Here is a 20642-nt window from a genome sequence, read left to right on the forward strand (position 1 = left end):
AGCACACACACATACACGCACACACAAGGTTAACCTCGGCTCATTAGCTAGACAGCTGCTGAAAGCTAATGGAACATGAAATAGGCAACATCTGTCACTAAAGTAAAGCGCAAGATATGAATTTTTTTTTTTACAGGCAGTGGATGGGCTTACCATAAATTATTCCTTAATTAAGGTAACATCATGAACATGTGTGTATTTCTAAAGTCATATTTATATATGGGGATGAGCAACCTAGTCAGAAAATCCATCTGTTACTATTATTGTGTTTTCACTGGTACAGCTACTGTACTATGGACCAATTTGTGGTCATTAAAACACAATGCATTTTTCAGTGAAGCAGTAGCAAACGTGTTCATTCAATGTTTTCGCTTGTATCACAATGTTCAGTGACATGTATGTGTTTGACAATGGACTACATTACACTAGGATGTATGTTGCTGTTGGCATTTATAGGTTGTGAGGAAAATGTCGACTACTAAAAACCAGTATTATTTCAGTATGACAAGAAGTTAGCAAATCAAGTTAGCCTTTTTGTGATGTAATGTTGTTAGTCCGTCGCACCGGCTGATTAAAAGAACAAACACTGCCGGCAGCAGATTATATCAGCTATGGTTAATTAACATTAATGGGGCGAGAAACTTGCAAAGAAGACCAAAACTGAAACTCAAACACTATCTAACATCACTGCACCGTTGGGAGTGGGTGCTGTGTATTTATAGTTCAGTCATGCACAATAGAGTTGTGAATCTTCTCCAGGCCAAATAATCAAGAATGATCAGTTTCAGAAATTGGAATTAACCAGTTAAATAATATAGTTTTAATGACTTTTGTACATTTTATCAATAATTTCAACTGATCAACTACGTAGTTGTGAATCCGGACCTCAAGTATGTGGATCAACTAGCAATGTCAGTCTGTTGGTCCACCACTTTGATCCGGACTGAAAAACCGGCATTTGATTAAAATATCTTGACACACAGTGGAGGGGTGCCTGTAAATTTTAGTACACACATTCATGTTCCCCAGGTCAAAATTCAAATGGTCTAATACTTTGGTTAATGACTAAATACCTGTAAAATTAATGACATTTATATCAGCCTCAGTTACACTTTGTGTTAGCTAAACTAAGATTGAACACAGTAAACATTATACCTGCTAAACATCAATATGCTAGCATGATCACTGTGAGCATGTAAACATGCTAATGTGTTCATGTAGCTCATGTGCAGCCTCGCAACATGTTTGTATACTCTCAGTCTTGTTTAAACTTGCGCAGATTAAGAACTAGATTCAAATTTGAGAAAATGGTATTGAACCCCAACCACAGTCACAAACCAATAGCCAATACTGACAGCATTACTGAATCTCTGTAATAATGACTTTAGTATGTGTTGTACTTCTGAGCAGTATATCAATATTACATTGTTATTGTGATATGAGTCTATATACATATATCATCTTAGATTTTGGATATCATTATAAAGTGATGTCATTTACTGAACTCACCAGACTGTTCTACTTAATACTTTTCTTTACACACTTAATCATTATATCCACATCACTGACTATTGTTTATCAAAAATGGCATTGTGCTGATAGTCAGTCATCCCTATAATGTACAATGTAATGTGTATGCATGTATATGTGTTCAATATATAATGAAGCTACAGAGTGTAGAAGAGCAATATGTCAATAACCATGTTAAGCACACATTTGAATGCATCTTAAGCAGCTTTAAGCAATAAAACATGTTAACCAGTAGTTTTAAACAGTATCACAGTAGGTAGCACACACATTCATTAGAGGAAATTACCTAAATGATCTAACATGTTTGGACACAGCTGTGTTGACTTTCTATTCAAAAAAAGAATAAAAACAAAAGAATAACACTGCATAGTCTGCAGTAGATGTTGTGGATACTGATACTGTTCAGTGAAAATTACATAACAGGTGAATATAATTTGATTTGCCTTCCTTTGTGTTTCACCTCACACATGCATGTGCTGCACTGCACTCTAATTAGAGCTACAATAATTGGATGTGACCTCGCTGACGCAGGGTTGTGTAATACGTGTGTAATAAGGTGTCATGTAAAGAGCATGTGTTCAGCACTAATTCACCTCACATTATTGGCTCTACTATTCAAGGGGACTTCATTAGACTTGGACACATTTATAGTACAATCCCTGGTCTAATGGCTGGTAACACTTAACACTGATAACAGCATGCAGCCCACCTGGACACACGAAATTAAACAAATACAGAGGGCCTGTTATTGTTCTGCTCACTCTTTGTCTGAGCATAAAAATATCATATAAGGTTTTGAAAATACATTATTATAATAAATTATTTCTAAAAGAAGCTGTTACTAATTTCCAACATATGATCATGTGCAAAGGCGTTTTTCCCCCTTAAATCAAGATAATATGATAAATAATTAATATCTAGCAAATTAAACAGCATTATATTTCATCCATAATCACACAGACCTAAGTGCCGGTTCTCCTCTTTCCTGCACTATCTCATATAACAAGTCATATTTTAGCATACATTATGTTTAGTTAATGTCTAATTAGGCTGTGAAAGTGAAGGAGCTGTAATTTAAAGAGCTACAAGTCAATCTACTAATGATGGAGCCAGTTCTCCGAGGTTTTAATGGGAGGAGGTCAAGTCTCTGAGGAGGCAGCAGCCTTTCACTCTTGATCTGTCTGTCTCTCTCCTCACATACTGTATATCCTCTCCTCTCTCGCTCTCTCTCTGCATCATATTTTCTCTCTGTCCATGGATATTCATGAGTCAACAGAGTGAACTTGCAGTCTTCTCACCAGCAGAGATTAACGGAGGTGTTAGGAGCGCCGAAAGGCCTCGGGGATGAATACAAACGTTGGGAAGCATTAGTTACTGTCAGTGAGGTGCCTATCTGTTCTTGTCAACTCACAGCTCAGTGAGACAAGTGTTGGATCCCCAATCTGTGGCTGTTACTGTGTCATGCCGTCCTTTATTAATCTGTTTTTTTTCCCAGGTAAACATCACACATCACTGTGGCTTCGGTCAATAAAAAAAAATGGAAAGAGAAAATCTTAATTCTGGTGAAATCACTCAGCAATGTCTGCTTTACAGCTTGTATACATGCTCATTGCATTACATGATGCTCATCTGCTTCTGCTTTTTTCTTTTGCATTAAGTGGCAACATTTCTACAGCTGCAGTCTTTTCAGAAATGAATCAAACAGCACAAACATGCCAGGAAGGATTGTTGTTTTTACACTTTTAGGTCATGGTAAAAACCTAAAAATGTAAAAATGAAGACAATATTAAGACAGTTGATGTAGAAGTTATTGGAAACAGGAACAAAACATTATTGTTACAGTTTTATGTGTTATAAAAACTGTATTTCAAGATGGTTTGTCACAATATTTATTATATTTATTTATATATATTTAACCACTGTGTGTTGCTGTAGTTGCAGATAATAATCCTTAAAATTGTTTTCAATATTATCAACATGGCTCAATGACTGTCAGTCAGTAGAGTAGAGGTGTGTTCAAACGTGTTGCTGGAGTGTTACTGCAGCCACACACAGTGAGTGGACTGGAACATCACAGCCGTCAAGATAAAATGTTTCCATCAGAGCGGTCTATAACTCATTTAAATGTACACCAGTGTTTCTAGACTCATGGCTGTGTTCACACATACTCTTTTATTGCACGACAAAGCGTTGTAGAAGGCTTTATGTGAGGAAAGAATCTGCTCGTTTTAGCATCTGTGTTCCTGTGATTCACATATGATCACACCACTTGCTGAGAAATGACAATACTCACTTATTACAAAAATCTTTTTTTTTAGTTGTTGTGAGAAACACAGATCTTGGTATCTCCTGTCATTGACTGATTGGAATAAAATAAGTTCCCATCAGCCATTATTCTTCTGAAGGGGTGAACTCTACTTTCTCTGCTCTGACCAAAAGCTTTAAAAAGCAGCTGCATTCTGAGCAGGATGCCAAACTAGCGCATAATACTAAGATTCAAGATTTTACAACTCTGGAAAGCTATCACAACGGCCACAACAGTCCAGCTATTAGCCTCCATCTTGATGGTAATAAATGACCAATGGTGAAAGAAGTATTCAGATGTTTCACTAACATAAAAGTACAGTGTACTCTGTTGAGCATTAAACTCCATCTTAATGCTGACAACACACTGTCAACGTCCAAATAGCGAAGGGGTGGTCTACATGTTATTGACAGTGTTGAGTGTAAATTACTGACATTACTGTAGATCGCCCACAGAGTCTTATTCTGTCGAAATGACGGACTACCTTTCGATTAAAAATAAAGAAAAATATTTCGTCAATGACGGAAAGTATTTGGTTACAGCGACCTCTGTTCACACCTGACCACTGTTCACACCAGCCAAGCAAGTTTACCACCTTGCTTGGCTCTAAATGTTTTGTCCCCTTTGGCCAAGGACATTTTCTTTACCTGTGTCCGTGGGTTGGTTGTTCTGCAGGAATACATACAAACTAGGCCAAGTGAACAGATTTCCCTGAAACTGAAACTCAGCTCAGAAAAGACCCCATTAACAGATAAAGGGATGGATCCAGTCATTTTTTTTTCATGCAATAATGCATGGATCTTGATGAAAAAATCAGATGTATTTAGGTGGATAGTATCTATGAGTAGTCGATCCAGCAGATTTAAATGTAGGCATGAATGAGTTAAAGGGGACTGTTGGGCCTTGACAGAGGTATGCGCTCTACTGAGTACCATTCTGGTTGCTTGAATTTGCTAAAATGAATTCAGCCACTTGCAAATGGACAATTGTGTTATTTCTTTTGTCAAAAGTTACATAATCGTGCTTTGATCCATACTATTATTATGGCTGTTACGCTATAAATCACAGCGTGGCTCTCATGGAAGGCACTAAGCATGGTGGGATTCCTCACAGTCTCTGCACATACTGTAGGTAGAATACCACACTGATTAATGCAGGAGAAGAAGCGTTATGCAATCTTTCAAAAAACAAACAGTATATGTGAACACAGCATTAGTCTGAATAATGCAGATTATGACAGAGGAGCTTGAAAGGGACGTCACATCTAAAAGGTAACTGTCAGCAACTGAAATAAATAAGTCCACATCTTTCAAGTAGGCAAACAGACCCACCACTAAAGCTGCAGCCGGTTGAGACAGCAGTATTGAGATGAATCAGCAGCAAAACTAACTATGGATCAATGAAATGTTTGAACACACACACACACACACACACACACACACACACACACACACAGTGCTCGTTATCTGAATGCTTCAAACAGGCCATTGAATGATTTGTTATGTAATCTTCACTCTGTCACCCCCCTGCCCGCCTGTCCAATCACACGAGCGTCAACTCACTTCCTATTTCCTGTTTCTTCTTCTTGTGTTTCAGTATGATCTACTCCTTGGTTACCTCATAACAACTGATATATCAGCAACTGGAGAGAAACAAAAAAATAAAACACCTCTGGATACACAGACTGCCGTTGTCTCGAACTGAAAGACAGGAAATTTAAAAGTTAAAGATGAGAAAGAGAAACATTTTGTCGCTGTGAAGCCAAACGACGAACTGGATGGAGGTCGGAGCTTCTTTTCTGCTTCGTCTCCTTCAGAAGGAAGGACATGTTTTACGCTCAGCTGTATATAAAACCTGAAGACTAAAACTCCTGTTTACAGTTTGACTGGTCATAGAGGGATCCGAGTTTATCACTGCCTGGCCAACGTTTGTAACACACACACACACAAACACACACACACACACACACACACACACACACATCCACAGCCTTCTCTGGAGTGCTACCGTACTCACTGTACAGTAGCAGCGCCGGTAGCCCAGAGGACGGAGAGCACAGTAGCGTTTGCACAGTTTGTCTCAGGCACAGCATGGTGAAGCACTGTCCAGCCCAGCACAGCACAGCTCACCGACCCTCAGTCATTCCTCCTCGACGCCTCGCCGACCGTAGCTTCACCGGTGAGTCAGGAAAGAGGGATAGATGGACGAGCGGATGGACGGATCACACTGTACAGAAAAGAGAGCGCTCAGGGGGAAACACCGGAGCAGCCAGATATTTCCCCCCGGACGGCACATACAGTCCATGGCCCCTGGGCTTTTCTTTCTAACATTACGTGAATGGCTTTTGTGACGTGTGCATTTTTGGTGTATTCTTTAACAAAAGGCATTTCTAATTGAATTATGATCTAAAGCAAAAGGTATTCTATACAGCCTTCTTAGTGTTGTCCTAGTGTCGTTCTATTGTGGGAAACTTTTCTAAAATCTCCAAACTGACACCTGTCCAAGCTTTTATAGTAGAGGAGCACACATTCTTTGCACAAATAGTGTCTTGCACAATACTCCGCAATATTTGGCTACATATTAGAGATCATTTATAATAGTCTAGCCACACAGGTGAAGGTCTTCCAACATGAAAAGAACTATCCAGCCCTGTTCGAAGACGGGGAGACAATGTGAATCTTTTCTAGCTCGATTTACACCACGGACCAAAATGTTGTCTTTTCAGTATTTAATTGATTTATTTATGTCTATTTGTGAGATACTGAGGGCTTGTCTTCATGCTCTATTTTAAACGAAATATCATTTTTCCAGTGTAACCACGCCATGATAAGAAAGAATGAGTAGTGAATAAAGCAGAAGATGTAAAAACGTGTCTTCTCTCTGATTTGTCTCAACGCAACCGTAGCAGATGGTGAAGTAATACGACTACTACAGGCCATCACCCCTGCAGCTTCAATCGGTTCAGTGTCCTGCTCACAGGCACTTCAGCAGGGGCAGGTGCTTGAACCTGCATCCTCCACATGTAGCACAGTTTTCTAAGCCCCAGACCACTCTTTAGATCTTCACACGATGAGCTCACTGCGTAAGCCGCCGCCACTCAAGGAGCAGATGGGAATGCCCGATTCTTGTTGTTTTCTCTTATTCTAACTCAAGCATTTTCTATCCTTACTGTGTACGTGACCGACCAAGTTGAATTTAGATATTGTTTATGAAATAAAGTATTTTAAAATCAAAGTTTTGGTGTTTTTATTAAATTATAGATATACACTTCTACTCCTTGTACGTTTTTATACAGTGTGTTGTTTTTTAATATGTTCCTTGTGCATAAGATTCATAACCACCACAGGGGAGCAGAAGAGGAACGAGGTGGGGGTAAATTAAATTATGTGCATATTCACTTCAAGTCAACACGGCATGGTTAGGTTTTGAATAGATATTCAAATATTTCTTCACTTGATAAAATCATAAAAAACAATAGGAAGAAAATGAAAGAGCGTGAGTGCACCTGGTGCTGCAGCTGGGTACAAGAGTGCAGTTCTTGGAAACATGTAATGCCCGTTTACACTACACAGATTCTAAATAATTTGTGCCTTCTTGTAAATTCAGCATTATATACATTAAGTTTTGTCTTTCCTTGTGTAAGTGTCGTAGGATAGGAGACAGCTTTTGCATAAATTGACCACTGTCTATAAGAGAATGACAAAATACTTTAAATATGACTGTGTGTCATTGTGAAAGATGGTGTGCGTGTGTGTATGTGTGTGTGTACAGTTGAGCAAGAGTCCAAGCTGTGGCAGACCATTGCTGACAGATTGGTGACAGCCTGTCTTCCCAGTACGCACCTGGGTGCTGTCCACATCGCTGGCATATATTTCATCATAATTAAACCAGACACACACTGCTGACCTTTTGGCCCCTCATTGTGTGTGTGTGTATGTGTGTGAGAGAGACAGAGAGAGAGAGAGAGTGTGTGTGTGTGTGTGTGAGTGTGTGTGTGTGTGTGTGTGTGCAGCCTGGCAGTGATGTATTTGGATTAGCCCCCCTCCTGTACCTCCTCCTCTCACCTCCCTCTGTTTCTGTTCTCTTCCCCAAATCCTCACCAGCATCCAGCCCTTCTCTTAAAGCTGTGAAATGACATTGAGCTCTTGTCCCGCAGCTCTGGCACACTGCGCTCAGCCGTCCGGAACCCGAGGTTTGCCTGTAAAACTCTGTTTCTTCAACTTTTCACAGTGAGGGAGCCAATTTTAATCTCGCTCTGCATGGGACTGAAGCTCACTGATGCATATTGGTACTCTCTCCCTGTGAAGGCCCAGCAGAAATAGGCTTTGTGACTCACGATGAGTTCAAACACGTAGCTTTTCAAAGTGTGAACGCAGGATGGTGAGTCAACTTTTGTAGAATGGACTGACATGTGACACAGGAGAGCAGTAGTTATTCTGTCAGGAACTTTACAATGTGACAACAAGGCTGATGATTGTGTTGTGTGCTGGTTGTCATTAACTGACTGACTCGCTCAACACAAAAAGTACTTGTGTGCACAAAGTTTTAGGGAAAGCCAGCAGTCGGCGCTAACCTTAGTGACAAATACATCACTTGTTTCTACTGTCCTCTTAATACAATTCAGCAGGTGAATTGTAATGAGTAGAGCTTTTAATGTGACAGGACAGCAGCAGGAAGTGATTGCTTTGAATTAAATCAAAGGTTACTGTAGTCTAGCTCTAGAGGAGAACTTGATGTGCAGAATCTATAGAGACTGACATGCTGATCCTCACTGTGTTTAGGTTTTTGTTAGTTGTTAACTGTTCACTTTTGTTTTACTTTCCTCTTCCTGTCTTTGTCTTTTTCCCACCCTTTTTCTGTGTACAGCTGTGTACCATTAGTTAATAATGTCTGCGTATTTAAGCCTGTTTCCCCCTCACTCTTTGTTGGTTCGTCAGTGTCCCCAGTGTACCTGTTCCCCAGTGCTCTTGTGCTCTATGTTCCCGCTTTGTTATCTGTGGCTAGCGCAGCAACACGTCACATAAAACAAGCACAGCAGAAACTGCAGACTGGTCGGACCACCATGTTTAAAGAAGATCTTAGTTTTTTTCCTTTCCTTCAGTGTGTTACATGGGTTCTTGTGCATGTAAAAGGTCTTGAAAGTTAAAAAGCCCAAAGTCCACGCCAACAGAAGCTCCTCTCTCCCACAGAAAACACGGCTCCTGAAGTCAATCTTTGAATCAATTAATCAATCTTTATTTGTATAGTCTCCTGAAGTGCCTGAAACACTTCGTCAGTAGTCCCACCTTTAATACTGTGACTCCTTGACATCGTACAACGTCATTGTGACACACCTTTGCAGTACTTCTGCCTACTGTATATTCACGGACAGAGCTGACAAAGCCGTGTTGGCTCAGGCGTGTATGAGCTGACCAATCAGAGCAGACTGGGTATTCAGGAGGGGGGACTAGAGACAATATATAAGACTTTAAGTGAACAATAATAATAATAATAATAATAATAAACAAAGTATTGGCATAATGTAAAGCAATAACAGTTTTGATGTTGTGACGTCTATGTATTCTGTTGCAGAGATATTAGGATGCTTACCAGCTAGCCCCGGCCCATGAAGCTCCTGTGCTAGTGGTGTAATCACCTACACTCCCCTGGTGCTCTGAGCTCCAAGTTCAGACCAATAGCTGCACAGCTACCTGAGCTATAACAAGCTAATGGCAGTTAGAGTTAGAAGTGTTTAGCCGTACGTCTTGTGATATGCTGCCCATTCTTTGTTTTAGGTTTGAATTCTACAGGTGGCCGATTCTTACATATTGCACCTTTAAGCCTCTATTTTGTGTCTGCTTGATAATTATGTGTTATATCAGAATGTATCTCTGCAACTACGACATCTATTTGAATAATCAAGGTATCATAATAAAGGGAACACTGAAGTATTTATTCAGATCTGTAAGTATTGGTATATATGTCACTGGGTTTGAGTAAATGAAGTTGGCACACAGCATAAATGAAAGATTTTTAAAAAGAATTACAATTTTAGAATGAATCTCCCTGAGGAATGATGCAGCTGCAGCTCCAAATCTCTAACAAACCATTGCAAAATATCTGAACATTACCTCTGCCAACTCTTATGCTAATAAAGTGAATCAGAACAAAATTATAGAGGTTTTAGTACAGAGGACTCAGGCAGAATCTCCAAATGTGGCACCATCTGTGCCATTTAAAATTTTGTTAGGTACCAAACTATATATTTAACTTACATGTTACCATAGGTGCTCAAAAAATAGCCCAATTGTGCGCACACTCGGGCTTAACAGTTAAAACATTATCCTTACGGCTGAAAATGACAATAGAAATCAACGGGTTTGTTAATATCACATATCCTCGCAATCCAACTCAACCGCCAGTTGTCTGCCCGGAAGTGACTGTTGTTAATACAAAGTCATGCTGATTCAGTCTATACGATAAAGTTCAATCTCTAATTTCTCCCTCAGACGTGTCTCTCTTATGTTGCACTGACACAACAGACCAGTGTCTTGCTTTGTATTTAAGAGCCACTGAGTCAGCTTTTTGTCTTTGTTCTTTGAGTCCTGTTCACTGACTCAGATACTTTGTCCCCAAACACCTCCCAGCTTTAATGCCATCTGAACACTTCCCATGGAGCTGGATTCCAGTTTCTCACCTTATCGCAAAAACTTCTGTCTTCCACTAGTTTTTGCTTTCACTGCAAGTCCTTCACCATCTTCCACTGTGATCCTTTTATCCTCAGACACACTCAGACAGAGAGGGAGAGGGAGAGGGTGTGGGGGGGTGGCACATGCAGCTAAGCATTATGGGCCTTGACACGTGTGGTGGTGCTGTCCTGCAGCGCTGGGCAGGCAGTCTGTCAGTGTCCTGTGTGCTTCAGATGGTCGTTCTGTCAAACTGCACTATCCATAACATCCATGGTGAGAGGAGGGGGATTTCACCATCTGGTCGTCTGTGTCTGGATCAAGAGAAATGGCTTTGAACCAACAGTTCAAAACTCCTCTGACCGATTGGTCAATTTTAAATAAAGTAGTGCAATTTTAAAATAATAACAGCACAGGTCCTGTTTGTTATATTTAACCATAAAACATGAAGTTAGGGAATTCCCAATATAGACAGTGATGAACTGTCTTTATTGCAACACACACACAAACACTCGCCCAGTTTTGCACATCCCACTCACCCTCTCTTCCCTGTTGTCTAGTTCTCACTCTGCATTTCTATATATACAACTTTGTCTGCCATCTTTCTGCCCCCCACCACTTCACTCTCTTTATCTCCCTTAAGATTTGTTTGCCTATCTGTTTGTGTTAATTAGTGGCCATCTTTAATGCAGCCTTTGTTGATGAAGTTGTATGTGCAACTCTTTTCTGTAAACTTTCATGGCAACTAAACCGTTTGTCTTCTTCTGGCAGGCCAAACAATCTGCCAAAAATGCAAAGTGCATCACCTACTGTGTGTCAGAGCTCAAACAGCAACTGCAATCAGAAACAAAACAGTAAAAATGCAATACGCCTCAGGACAGCATCAGTTAAACTGCGTGGGATGTGTGTCCAACCCATTCGCCAGAAACAAATGTTTGCAATGTGCGTTTCTGTAAAACCACAAATGTGTTGAAACATTTCTTTATGCTGCAACTTCATGTTTTCAGAAACCTTAACTGCCAGCATTTCATCCTGGTGACTGGTCGTGTCCCCTTAAGTTTAACTCGTAATTAAACTTAACAGGCATACAGGGTGAACTTTGATAACTATTGAATCATAAATTCTAGGATCTGCAGTACAAGCAGACTCCTGGCCCATGTTAAACCAAAGATCACCATCCACAAATCACAAAACCTGGTTTATCTGCACTCTCATATATTAAAAAAGCTCTTGCGTAATATATTCGACTCGATCTTCTTTCTGATAAAATTCCAGACGTGTAGTCATTAAAGAGCGGATTGATGAGGGTATAATACAAGTGGAGAGAGTTCATTATGATTCCTTTCACAACACATTTGATCTACCTGCCAAAAACAAGAAGAAGAAAAATGGGCACCATGGCAAACTGCAGCAGGTGTTTCCCATTATAATGTAGAACTCCTGGAATCCACCCAACACTAAATATTTTTCACTGTTTATTAACTGCCCGCCTGTCGTAATCACAGCCAAGTTATTTACCCTATGTTGAAAAGATTAGCTTTCTTCAGAAATGATTGTATAAAGCTTCTATGCTACCTATTGTGAACTTAACTACCAACTGCTAAACTAGATCATACTCATTTATTCATTCATTCATTCAATCTTTATTTAACTCTCGAAAAATCATTGAGGGCAAGCCCTTTTCTTCAATGATGTCAAGTGCACAAATAAAGAAAACATAATAGGTGCAAAAATGTGATAACAAACAGAAACAAGGAACATTATCACAGAGCGAATAAACAGAAAGGGTACATGAAAATGATGTCAGATAAGAAGCAATATGATGGAATACCAATAAATTTGAAAAAGGTGCTTGAAAATAATAAGAAACTGCAAGCAAACGAATGAAAGAATAATTAGAGTTATGTTAAGGTTAATGTTTTCGGAACGTCGCTGTTCTGTCAAAAAAAAAAGCATTACCATTATCTTTCTAGGTGATGTTTCCTACATCGGACTGGTGACTTTTATACACTTAATCCACTGAAATGTGGCAATAACAGGACAGGTTTCAAGTGTCTACCACTGACTTTGGAGAAGTGTGCAAAACGAACCCATCTTGAAGAGCTCTTGTACCTTCACAGCCTCTGGCAAAAACTCCAGTGATGCCATTGTCTTCTTCTTCTCTAGGTTTACTGGCAATGACGTTCTTGTCTTCTTCCTCTAATGGGTTAACGGCACACTGGAGAGTGTAAAGGCTCATTTATGCGCAGTACGTTCTTATCAAACCTTATATAGATACTTCTATGCGTCTGTGAGAGACCTGGCGTGGCCTCCTCACGTAAAGGTGATCCGGGCAGACTAGATCCAGGTAAATGTAGATGAAACCACGAGCCAACGAAGCTTCAGATGCCAGAAAAGGGCTTTTTATTGTCCAAACAATAATGAAAATAACCACACATAATCTGAAGGCACAGAAAGGGACAGAAAGGCAAACAATGGCGTTAACATAGCCTCACACCAGGCTACTTCCTCTCAGAGTCCCAGGTAGCTGAATGAAGCTCCCTTAAATATGGCAGCATGCTAAGCCCAATTGGGGCAAACCATTAATGAGGGGGAACACCAAAACCATAATGGTCCACATCTGCCATTATACACATAAATATCCCCCAGAATAAACAATACAAAATCCCCTTTCGACTCACACAATATTTAACCTGTCACCCTAAAACCTCTGCATGATAATCACCCACACCACTATACAATATCAAAACTAACACCCCTGAGTGCCCTGGGATGCGCCCCCCTGGCCCCGCGCTCGATAAAGACCGCCCCTGCAACGGCGCTCGCTTCCGCAGAGGAGCAGTGGAGCCGGACTGTGAGTGTATGTGAGTGTATGTGAGTGTATGTGAGTGTATGTGAGTGTATGCAGGACCAGAGTCTTTACCAGTGAACAGATGAAGAGCGGGACGAGTAGTGGGTACCTCACTACACGCCAGGATGATAGAAAGGAGGGAAAACTGTCACAGGTGAGTTGTGGGTGTGGTGAGTGTGAGCCGCGGCGCACCGCGCTCCCGACGCCGGTGCACGGCTCACGCCACCCACGTTAACAAAACATGACACAATACCCACATATCATAAACAAAACCATCAAAATAACCTAGTCATCGAGTCCTTAGAATAATATGTGGGAGCGTGTGCGGGTGTATGCATGTGCGTGTGTGTGTGTGTACATATGTCCGATTCCAGTCTCTCTTCGCTCCCTCGTGGGCCACGCCACACACTGGCGTTCACCCTAGGAGACTGTGAGAAGGGGGGGGAGGTTGCTCACCTTCCCACAGCGTCCTTCACATTGGCATGGATGCTAAGCAAAAAAGAAAAAACACTAGAGGCCTCCGCTCAGAGTCAAATCGGACTTGCACAGCCCTTCACTTCCCCCGTCCAATCTCCTCACAGCTGTTCTGTAGAAACTGTTTGTATCTTTGCTCGGGCGAAGTAACATTATACAGATGTTTTAAACTTCTCACCAACACACATAAAATCTCATAAACTCTCTTTCGAACTTTCGCCATTTTTAAAAACTTCTTCCTCTTTCTCCCATGGTCGTGTCTCGCTTGACTGACTGGCTATGCTGCTACACTGCCCCCCATGACTACCAGAGACACTGCGCCGTTGGTCCTTATCCGTCAGCTTTCAGAAAATGTGCAGAAATGCGGACAAAACGAATGTAGAGTATGGCCAGAAGGCTCCGTCCAAATCTACATGTGTATCTAACATTGAGCATAAATGAGCCTTAAAGCTTCCCTCCACAGTTTAGGAGTAGTTACTAACTCATCTGACTGCATTTACCATCATCACTGATTGTTGTCCGCCCAAAATATGGCAGAGTTCTCCTTTAACGCTTATCGAACAGTTTGTGGCCTATGCCTTCATTGAAAAGACCTCACAACTATAGTGTTACGAGTGTGTGAGCTCTGCCCATGAGGGTGCATGTAGCTTGCTTGGACACAGATGCTGGGCTCTCTGTGGGAGTGCTAATTACCAAAGATATGTTCCTCTCCTTGACGCTGAGCTGACCTTCAGTACTGTTGCATCAACCACAAGGTTGGCAGAGCTCACAGAGCTCCCACACACTCCCTGGCTCACACATATTGCTGAGAAATACTGTTACTCTCCTACTTAGTCAGGGGAGCTGTTTGTCCATGGCCTTTCACTCAGAAACAGCCTTAGAGAAGAAGTCCTCCCTCTCCATCTGCCAACAGCTCAAGGCTGAAGGTGCACTGGAGAGAAATGGGTGAAGACTGATCAAGATGTAATCTAGCAATAACTGTGTTTACATGTTTTACTAAGAAAGCCTTCCTTGAAGTCCAGGTCTGAACTTGACTTTATTCAAAGCTGCACTTCAAGTAACCCCTCTCCTCACGGAGCCCTCTTCATCCAGCTTCAAAGAGCTACCCCCGAACTGCGCTTAATATCCATCTATTGTTGAATAAACCACCTTTAAACCTTCTCCAGTCTGGTTGTCCGCTGTTGGGTCCATCTACGAACATTTGAACCGTCACCTAAACGTTCATTTAGTAGGCAGTGCGCAGTACATGCTGATTTAGTATAGTAGGTAAGTATTTTGGGGTTAAAGTGACCATACATCATACAGCAGCTCCTTTGACCCATACGTGATGTAAACAATTACATGTTTTCATTGCAATATTGACACTTTAATGCAAATAAAATCATTTTTTTGAACATTTTAATGTTACATGAAAATGACTTGCCTTGTGATATGTAATAAACAGGTTGCCATTTCTAGGAAAATATGTAACAAAACACTAGTAAAGCTGGTTTTGCAGAATGTCTTTATTTTCCTGACATTGTTCTCAGTTTATGCACCTGCACCAACAGTAAAACACAACATGCTCTTTATGTGAGAGTAACAAACACAAAAGTGGGAAAAAAACAAGCTTGGCATTCTTTCTCCAAGTCTTTATCTGTTGGCCTGTGTTCAGCTGATCATTAATTACCATTAAGAAATGAACATGTTTCATGTTTGAGCCAGCATTAGCCTTCATTATGGCAAACAACACATTTCACAGGTGGTATAAATAGAGTTACAGCTGAGAGGGTGGAACCCAACCAATAATTCAATAATCCACTTTAGTCTATAAAACACCTCATCCTCAGACCAATGGAGGCAACACAGAATACTGAAAAAGGCTATTGAAAATAACAACCATAATGGAAAGACTGTTCATAAAGCGCACCATTAATCTCTGAGAGGCTGCCTTGAACTTTAAAAACTCCACTCAGCTCATTTGTCAGAAATGGGAACACAGTCAGTGATTAACGCTGAAAACAGAGTTGCCTCTTTGCAAGTGTATTTTTTAAATTGCTATGTAACTTAAATTATTGCAAAAGTGTAAAGTACACAGCGCACTACACAGTACACATGTCTGTTGGTCCATATATTTATAAAACAATGTAACATTTATTATAAGGGCTCTCTTGAAATTACAAAAAAATGAAATATGAAATGAAGTATGAAAAAATAATCCATTCTAGTATAATTTTGTTTGATGATATGTTTAGGTTCACTCTCCACAGTCTCTTCATCATCATTTCCAGCAGCAGCAGCCAGCTGTTTTTACCAACAGCAGCACTGATCAACCAACCAGTAGCTGGCAAACACTGAGGAGAATTTAGCAGCTAGACAAGTAAAAAAAAGGTTTTAATGTAATTATTAACCCTAACCCATACAGGTGCAAATCCCCCCAAATCCCCAACATTCAAACTTGCGCAAGTAACGTGACACAAATATTTTCTTAGCGTTCGGTCTGAACACGGCATAAGGGAACCTGATGTATCTGACAAGGAAATTATGCCAGACTACAACACGATTCGGCTCAGGGCAGACTGGGATATCCCTGAATTGTCTGCAAGCTCAAGCTTAAACATCCCCATCGCCAATAAACCTGATTGTGGTTAGTATCTGAATGGACAGTGATGGCATGTTTTCTTCTTGACTGCCGTTCCAACTGTTGAGTCCCAAGTGACCAGGAAATGGGCCAGATGGGTCCTGGTACTTGGTCCAACACTTTATCAAATACTAGTCTTCAATGTAGGCTGGAGTCAAGAAATAGGCTCAAAGAAGATCACTGGAGAGGTGCAGCGTCTGGTACAAAGGAGTTTATTGGGTTCTACACTATAAATCCTTGTAATTGGCAAACTATAAATGTGCCGACAGTCCTATACCCCCCTCCACTGTTTACAGCTGAGTGTCTGACTTTCTTACAGTTAGACTGTAAGAGTACTGACAAGCCTTATGCCCCCCACTCACTGTGTGTGGCTGAGATCCTCTCAATGCATGACTATCCTCCACAGCGCTCTTACAACATACAGCTTGAGCTTCTAATCTCACCGGATGATATATAGGTATTCTACACTCTGTGTGTACTCTGCACACAAGATACATGTTTCTTTTCTCTTCACACAGAGTGTGTAACAGAGGATTATACTTGAACACACAGTATAATAATAGAGTTCTACACAACAGTAACACAGGATTATACTTGAACACACTGTATAATAATTTACACAACACATCACAGGCCCAGTTCAGCACACAAATCCATGAGTACAGCTCTTGGAAATCGAAAGCGACACATCAGCCAGTCATCATCATATGCAAGAAAATCAGTACGGTTCCTGAAAACCCGCTCTCGCCTAAACTGCGATGTCCTCAAGCAACACTAAGCAGCTATTGTATCATGTGGCACAGCCATTACGCATGGCTACAGCCCTTATATAGTGCTGTTTAAATGACCTGATCATAGGTCATGCCTGATTGTAATCTTACTCCACAATAATACAGAAAAATAATCTTTATTTATAAGCTGATCATGTGTTTATTTGTTATTTACATAAAGATCATTATCACTATAGTTTTTGTAAAGCATATAGTGACAAACATATTTACAAAAGACATGGTTTATGGCATGGTTTATACATTTGGCCCTAGATGTCACTGACTCGGGTTGGGATAAGGATCAATCCAAACAAACTGACACTGAGCCTCCTGATTTAAACAAAGGAACGGTTTGAAAGATGTTTTCACTTGTATTCCCACAACTGCGCGTCTGGCTACAACTCTGTACAATGCTTTATTTTGGGCTGTATAAAGAGATGCTATGTGTGTGCCTCTCATTCACACAGTAGACTGTGGATGTGGGTGGGAGTGTTGTGGAGGTTGTGTTTACTTGTTAACAAAGAGTCCTGGGGCTGAATCAGGCAGTTGGCGCCCAAAATAGACCCTACAACCCAGACTTTCTGCTTGTGCCTGTGTGTTCTTGTCTTCCTGCAGAGCCAGTGGGGATGACAGAGAGCTAGAGCACTGTAGTTAACAATGTAACAAGTTTGAGGCCTCAGATCAGCAGGCACAATCCCTGTGGGTAAAGCGATGGACAAACAATCACCTCCTTCAAGCTCCCAAAAGAAATCTAACCTCCAGTAGCTCCCATGTAGCTGCTGTGAGCTGTCAGCAGTACATGACTGCAGCTTTAGTGGGCAGACAAGACTTTACTGAAAATTGCACTGAGTGTGCAATGTGTGTCGATTTCTGTCAGTGCTTAATTATAATTGGCAATTAATATTTGTATTTCCCTCTTCTGACTAAGTGATGGATTAATCAATGCAATCTTAAAAAGTAATCACTTGATTCAACATTTCCATTTGATGATGGCTTAAATTTAAAGATGTGACAGCAGTATCCCACCCATAGTTTACAAAACCGACCAGCAGAGCAATAACAGGAGCTTTAAAACTAAGTGCAAAAGCTAAACAAAGTACAACCAAAAAATCAAAAGGCAAGGTACAAACCAGGAATAACATGGGGACAGGAACGACGGGAAGATGGAACAGAGAGACACTGGAACACAGGGGCAAAACAGAGCAGACGCAGGGAAAGTGAACAGACAAACTGACAGAGACAGAGGGGAGGACCAGGACCTAAACAGACAAGGGCTGATTACTAGAACACAGGTGAGGAGCAAAAAAGGGCAGGAAAATGGACAAAGGGAGGAAATGAAAAGCAAAACATGAAGGGTTAGACACATCTTCTTCCATTGTATCTTCACCTGCACTCTGTGAGAAATTTCTTCAGTTTTTTAATGACAAGATCTCTGCTATCAGATCTATCCCCTCCCCTCTTACCTCTGATCCTGCTGCTTCTCCTATTTCCTCAGTTAGTTTTGAGGCATTTAAGCAGGTGTCGCTCTCTCTTCTAACCAAAATAGTCCAGAAGCTACGGCCATCTTCCTGTCCCCTTGATAGCATCCCACCCCGCTTTTTAAAGGATGCTTTTTGCACCTTAGGGCCTTGTATTGTCGACCTGATTAATTCCTCTTTGATGTCTGGCTGTGTGCCGGCTGCTTTTAAACATGCTGTGGTGCAGCCTCTTATCAAAAAGAGCAACCTTGACCCATCTGTTCTGTCGAACTATAAACCCATTTCTAAACTTCCTTTTTTGTCAAAAGTTTTGGAAAAGGTGGTTTATGAACAGCTCCAGTCACACCTTGACCTTCATGGCATTTCTGAAAAATTCCAATATGGTTTTAAAATAAGCCACAGCACAGAAACAGCCCTCCTTAGAGTTTTTAATGACTTGCTTTTAACTCTTGACTCTGGTATCTCAGCTGCTCTAGTGCTCCTGGACCTAACTTCTGCATTCGACACTGTAGATCACGAAATATTGTTTTCACGTCTCGACCAGTGTGTAGGCCTTAAAGGCACAGCCCTCACATGGTTTAAATCTTATTTATCAGAGAGGTGTTTTTCTGTTCATATGGGTGAACATACCTCTGCCACATCCCCTCTTAAATGTGGGGTGCCCCAAGGGTCCATCTTGGGCCCTATTCTTTTTTCAATTTATATGCTTCCCCTGGGGTCCATATTTAAAAAACACAATATATCATTTCATTGTTTTGCTGATGATCTACAGATCTACCTGCCTATTCAAACCAATAGCCCTGCCTCCACCCAAGCTCTGCTGAACTGTCTAAATGATGTTCACACGTGGATGGCTTTAAATTTCCTGAATATTAACAAATCAAAAACAGAAGTAATTCTATTTGGGAATTCCAACCTTCTTGATGGTGTTATTGGTCCACTAGCCTCCTACTGTCGCCCTACTGCTAGGAACCTAGGAGTTATCTTTGATTCTGCTTTTAAATTTGACAGACAGATAAGTTCCGTCGTCAAATCTAGCTTTTTCCAGCTAAGACTACTAAGTAAGGTAAAGCCCTATCTCTCCCTACCTGACTTTGAGAGGGCGATCCATGCATTTATCACCTGTCGTCTTGATTATTGCAATTCTCTTTATGTTGGACTGGACCAGCAGTCTTTGAACCGCCTACAGGCTGTCCAAAATGCAGCAGCCCGATTGTTGACAGGCAAAAAACGACACAATCACATATCCCCTATTCTTGCCTCTCTTCACTGGCTCCCTGTCCAGTTCAGGGTTAAGTTCAAAATGTTATTGTTTGTTTTTAAAAGCCTGAATGGTCTAGCCCCTCCTTATTTATCTGACCTCATTAAGCCTCACACTCCAGCTAGAGCATTGAGGTCAAGCAACCAGTTACTGCTGCTCTTCGAAACTAAAGAGCAAGGGCGACAGAGCATTTTCAGTTGTGGCCCCTAATTTATGGAACAACCTACCACTCCATATTAGAGCAGCTGAAACTCTGGAGCATTTTAAATCACTTTTAAAGACCCACCTCTTCTCACTGGCCTTCAACTCACCCTGACACCCTAACCTGTTATTTTCATCTTTTAGTATAGCTTTTATTTGTTTTACCTTATCTTAGTAATTGTTCTTATTGCCCTATCTTATTGTTACTCTATGCTGATGATTTATGCTGTTTTTATCTATATTGCTAGCACTTGACTCTATGTATGTTGTGCAGCACTTTGGGCAACTAAGGTTGTTTTTAAATGTGCTATATAAATAAATTTTGAGTTGAGTTGAGTTGAGATGAGACACATGAGGACACATGAGGGCAGAACTACAAAATAAAACAGGAAATAACAAAACCAAATCCTCAGACCATAACAGTTGTTATATTGACTCTCAGATCCAACACTTTTTCACTCCCAACTCTGGCTGGTCAGTGGCCTTA

The sequence above is a fragment of the Pagrus major genome, chromosome 22 (genome assembly GCF_040436345.1).
Source record: "Pagrus major chromosome 22, Pma_NU_1.0".
NCBI lineage: Eukaryota > Metazoa > Chordata > Actinopteri > Spariformes > Sparidae > Pagrus > Pagrus major.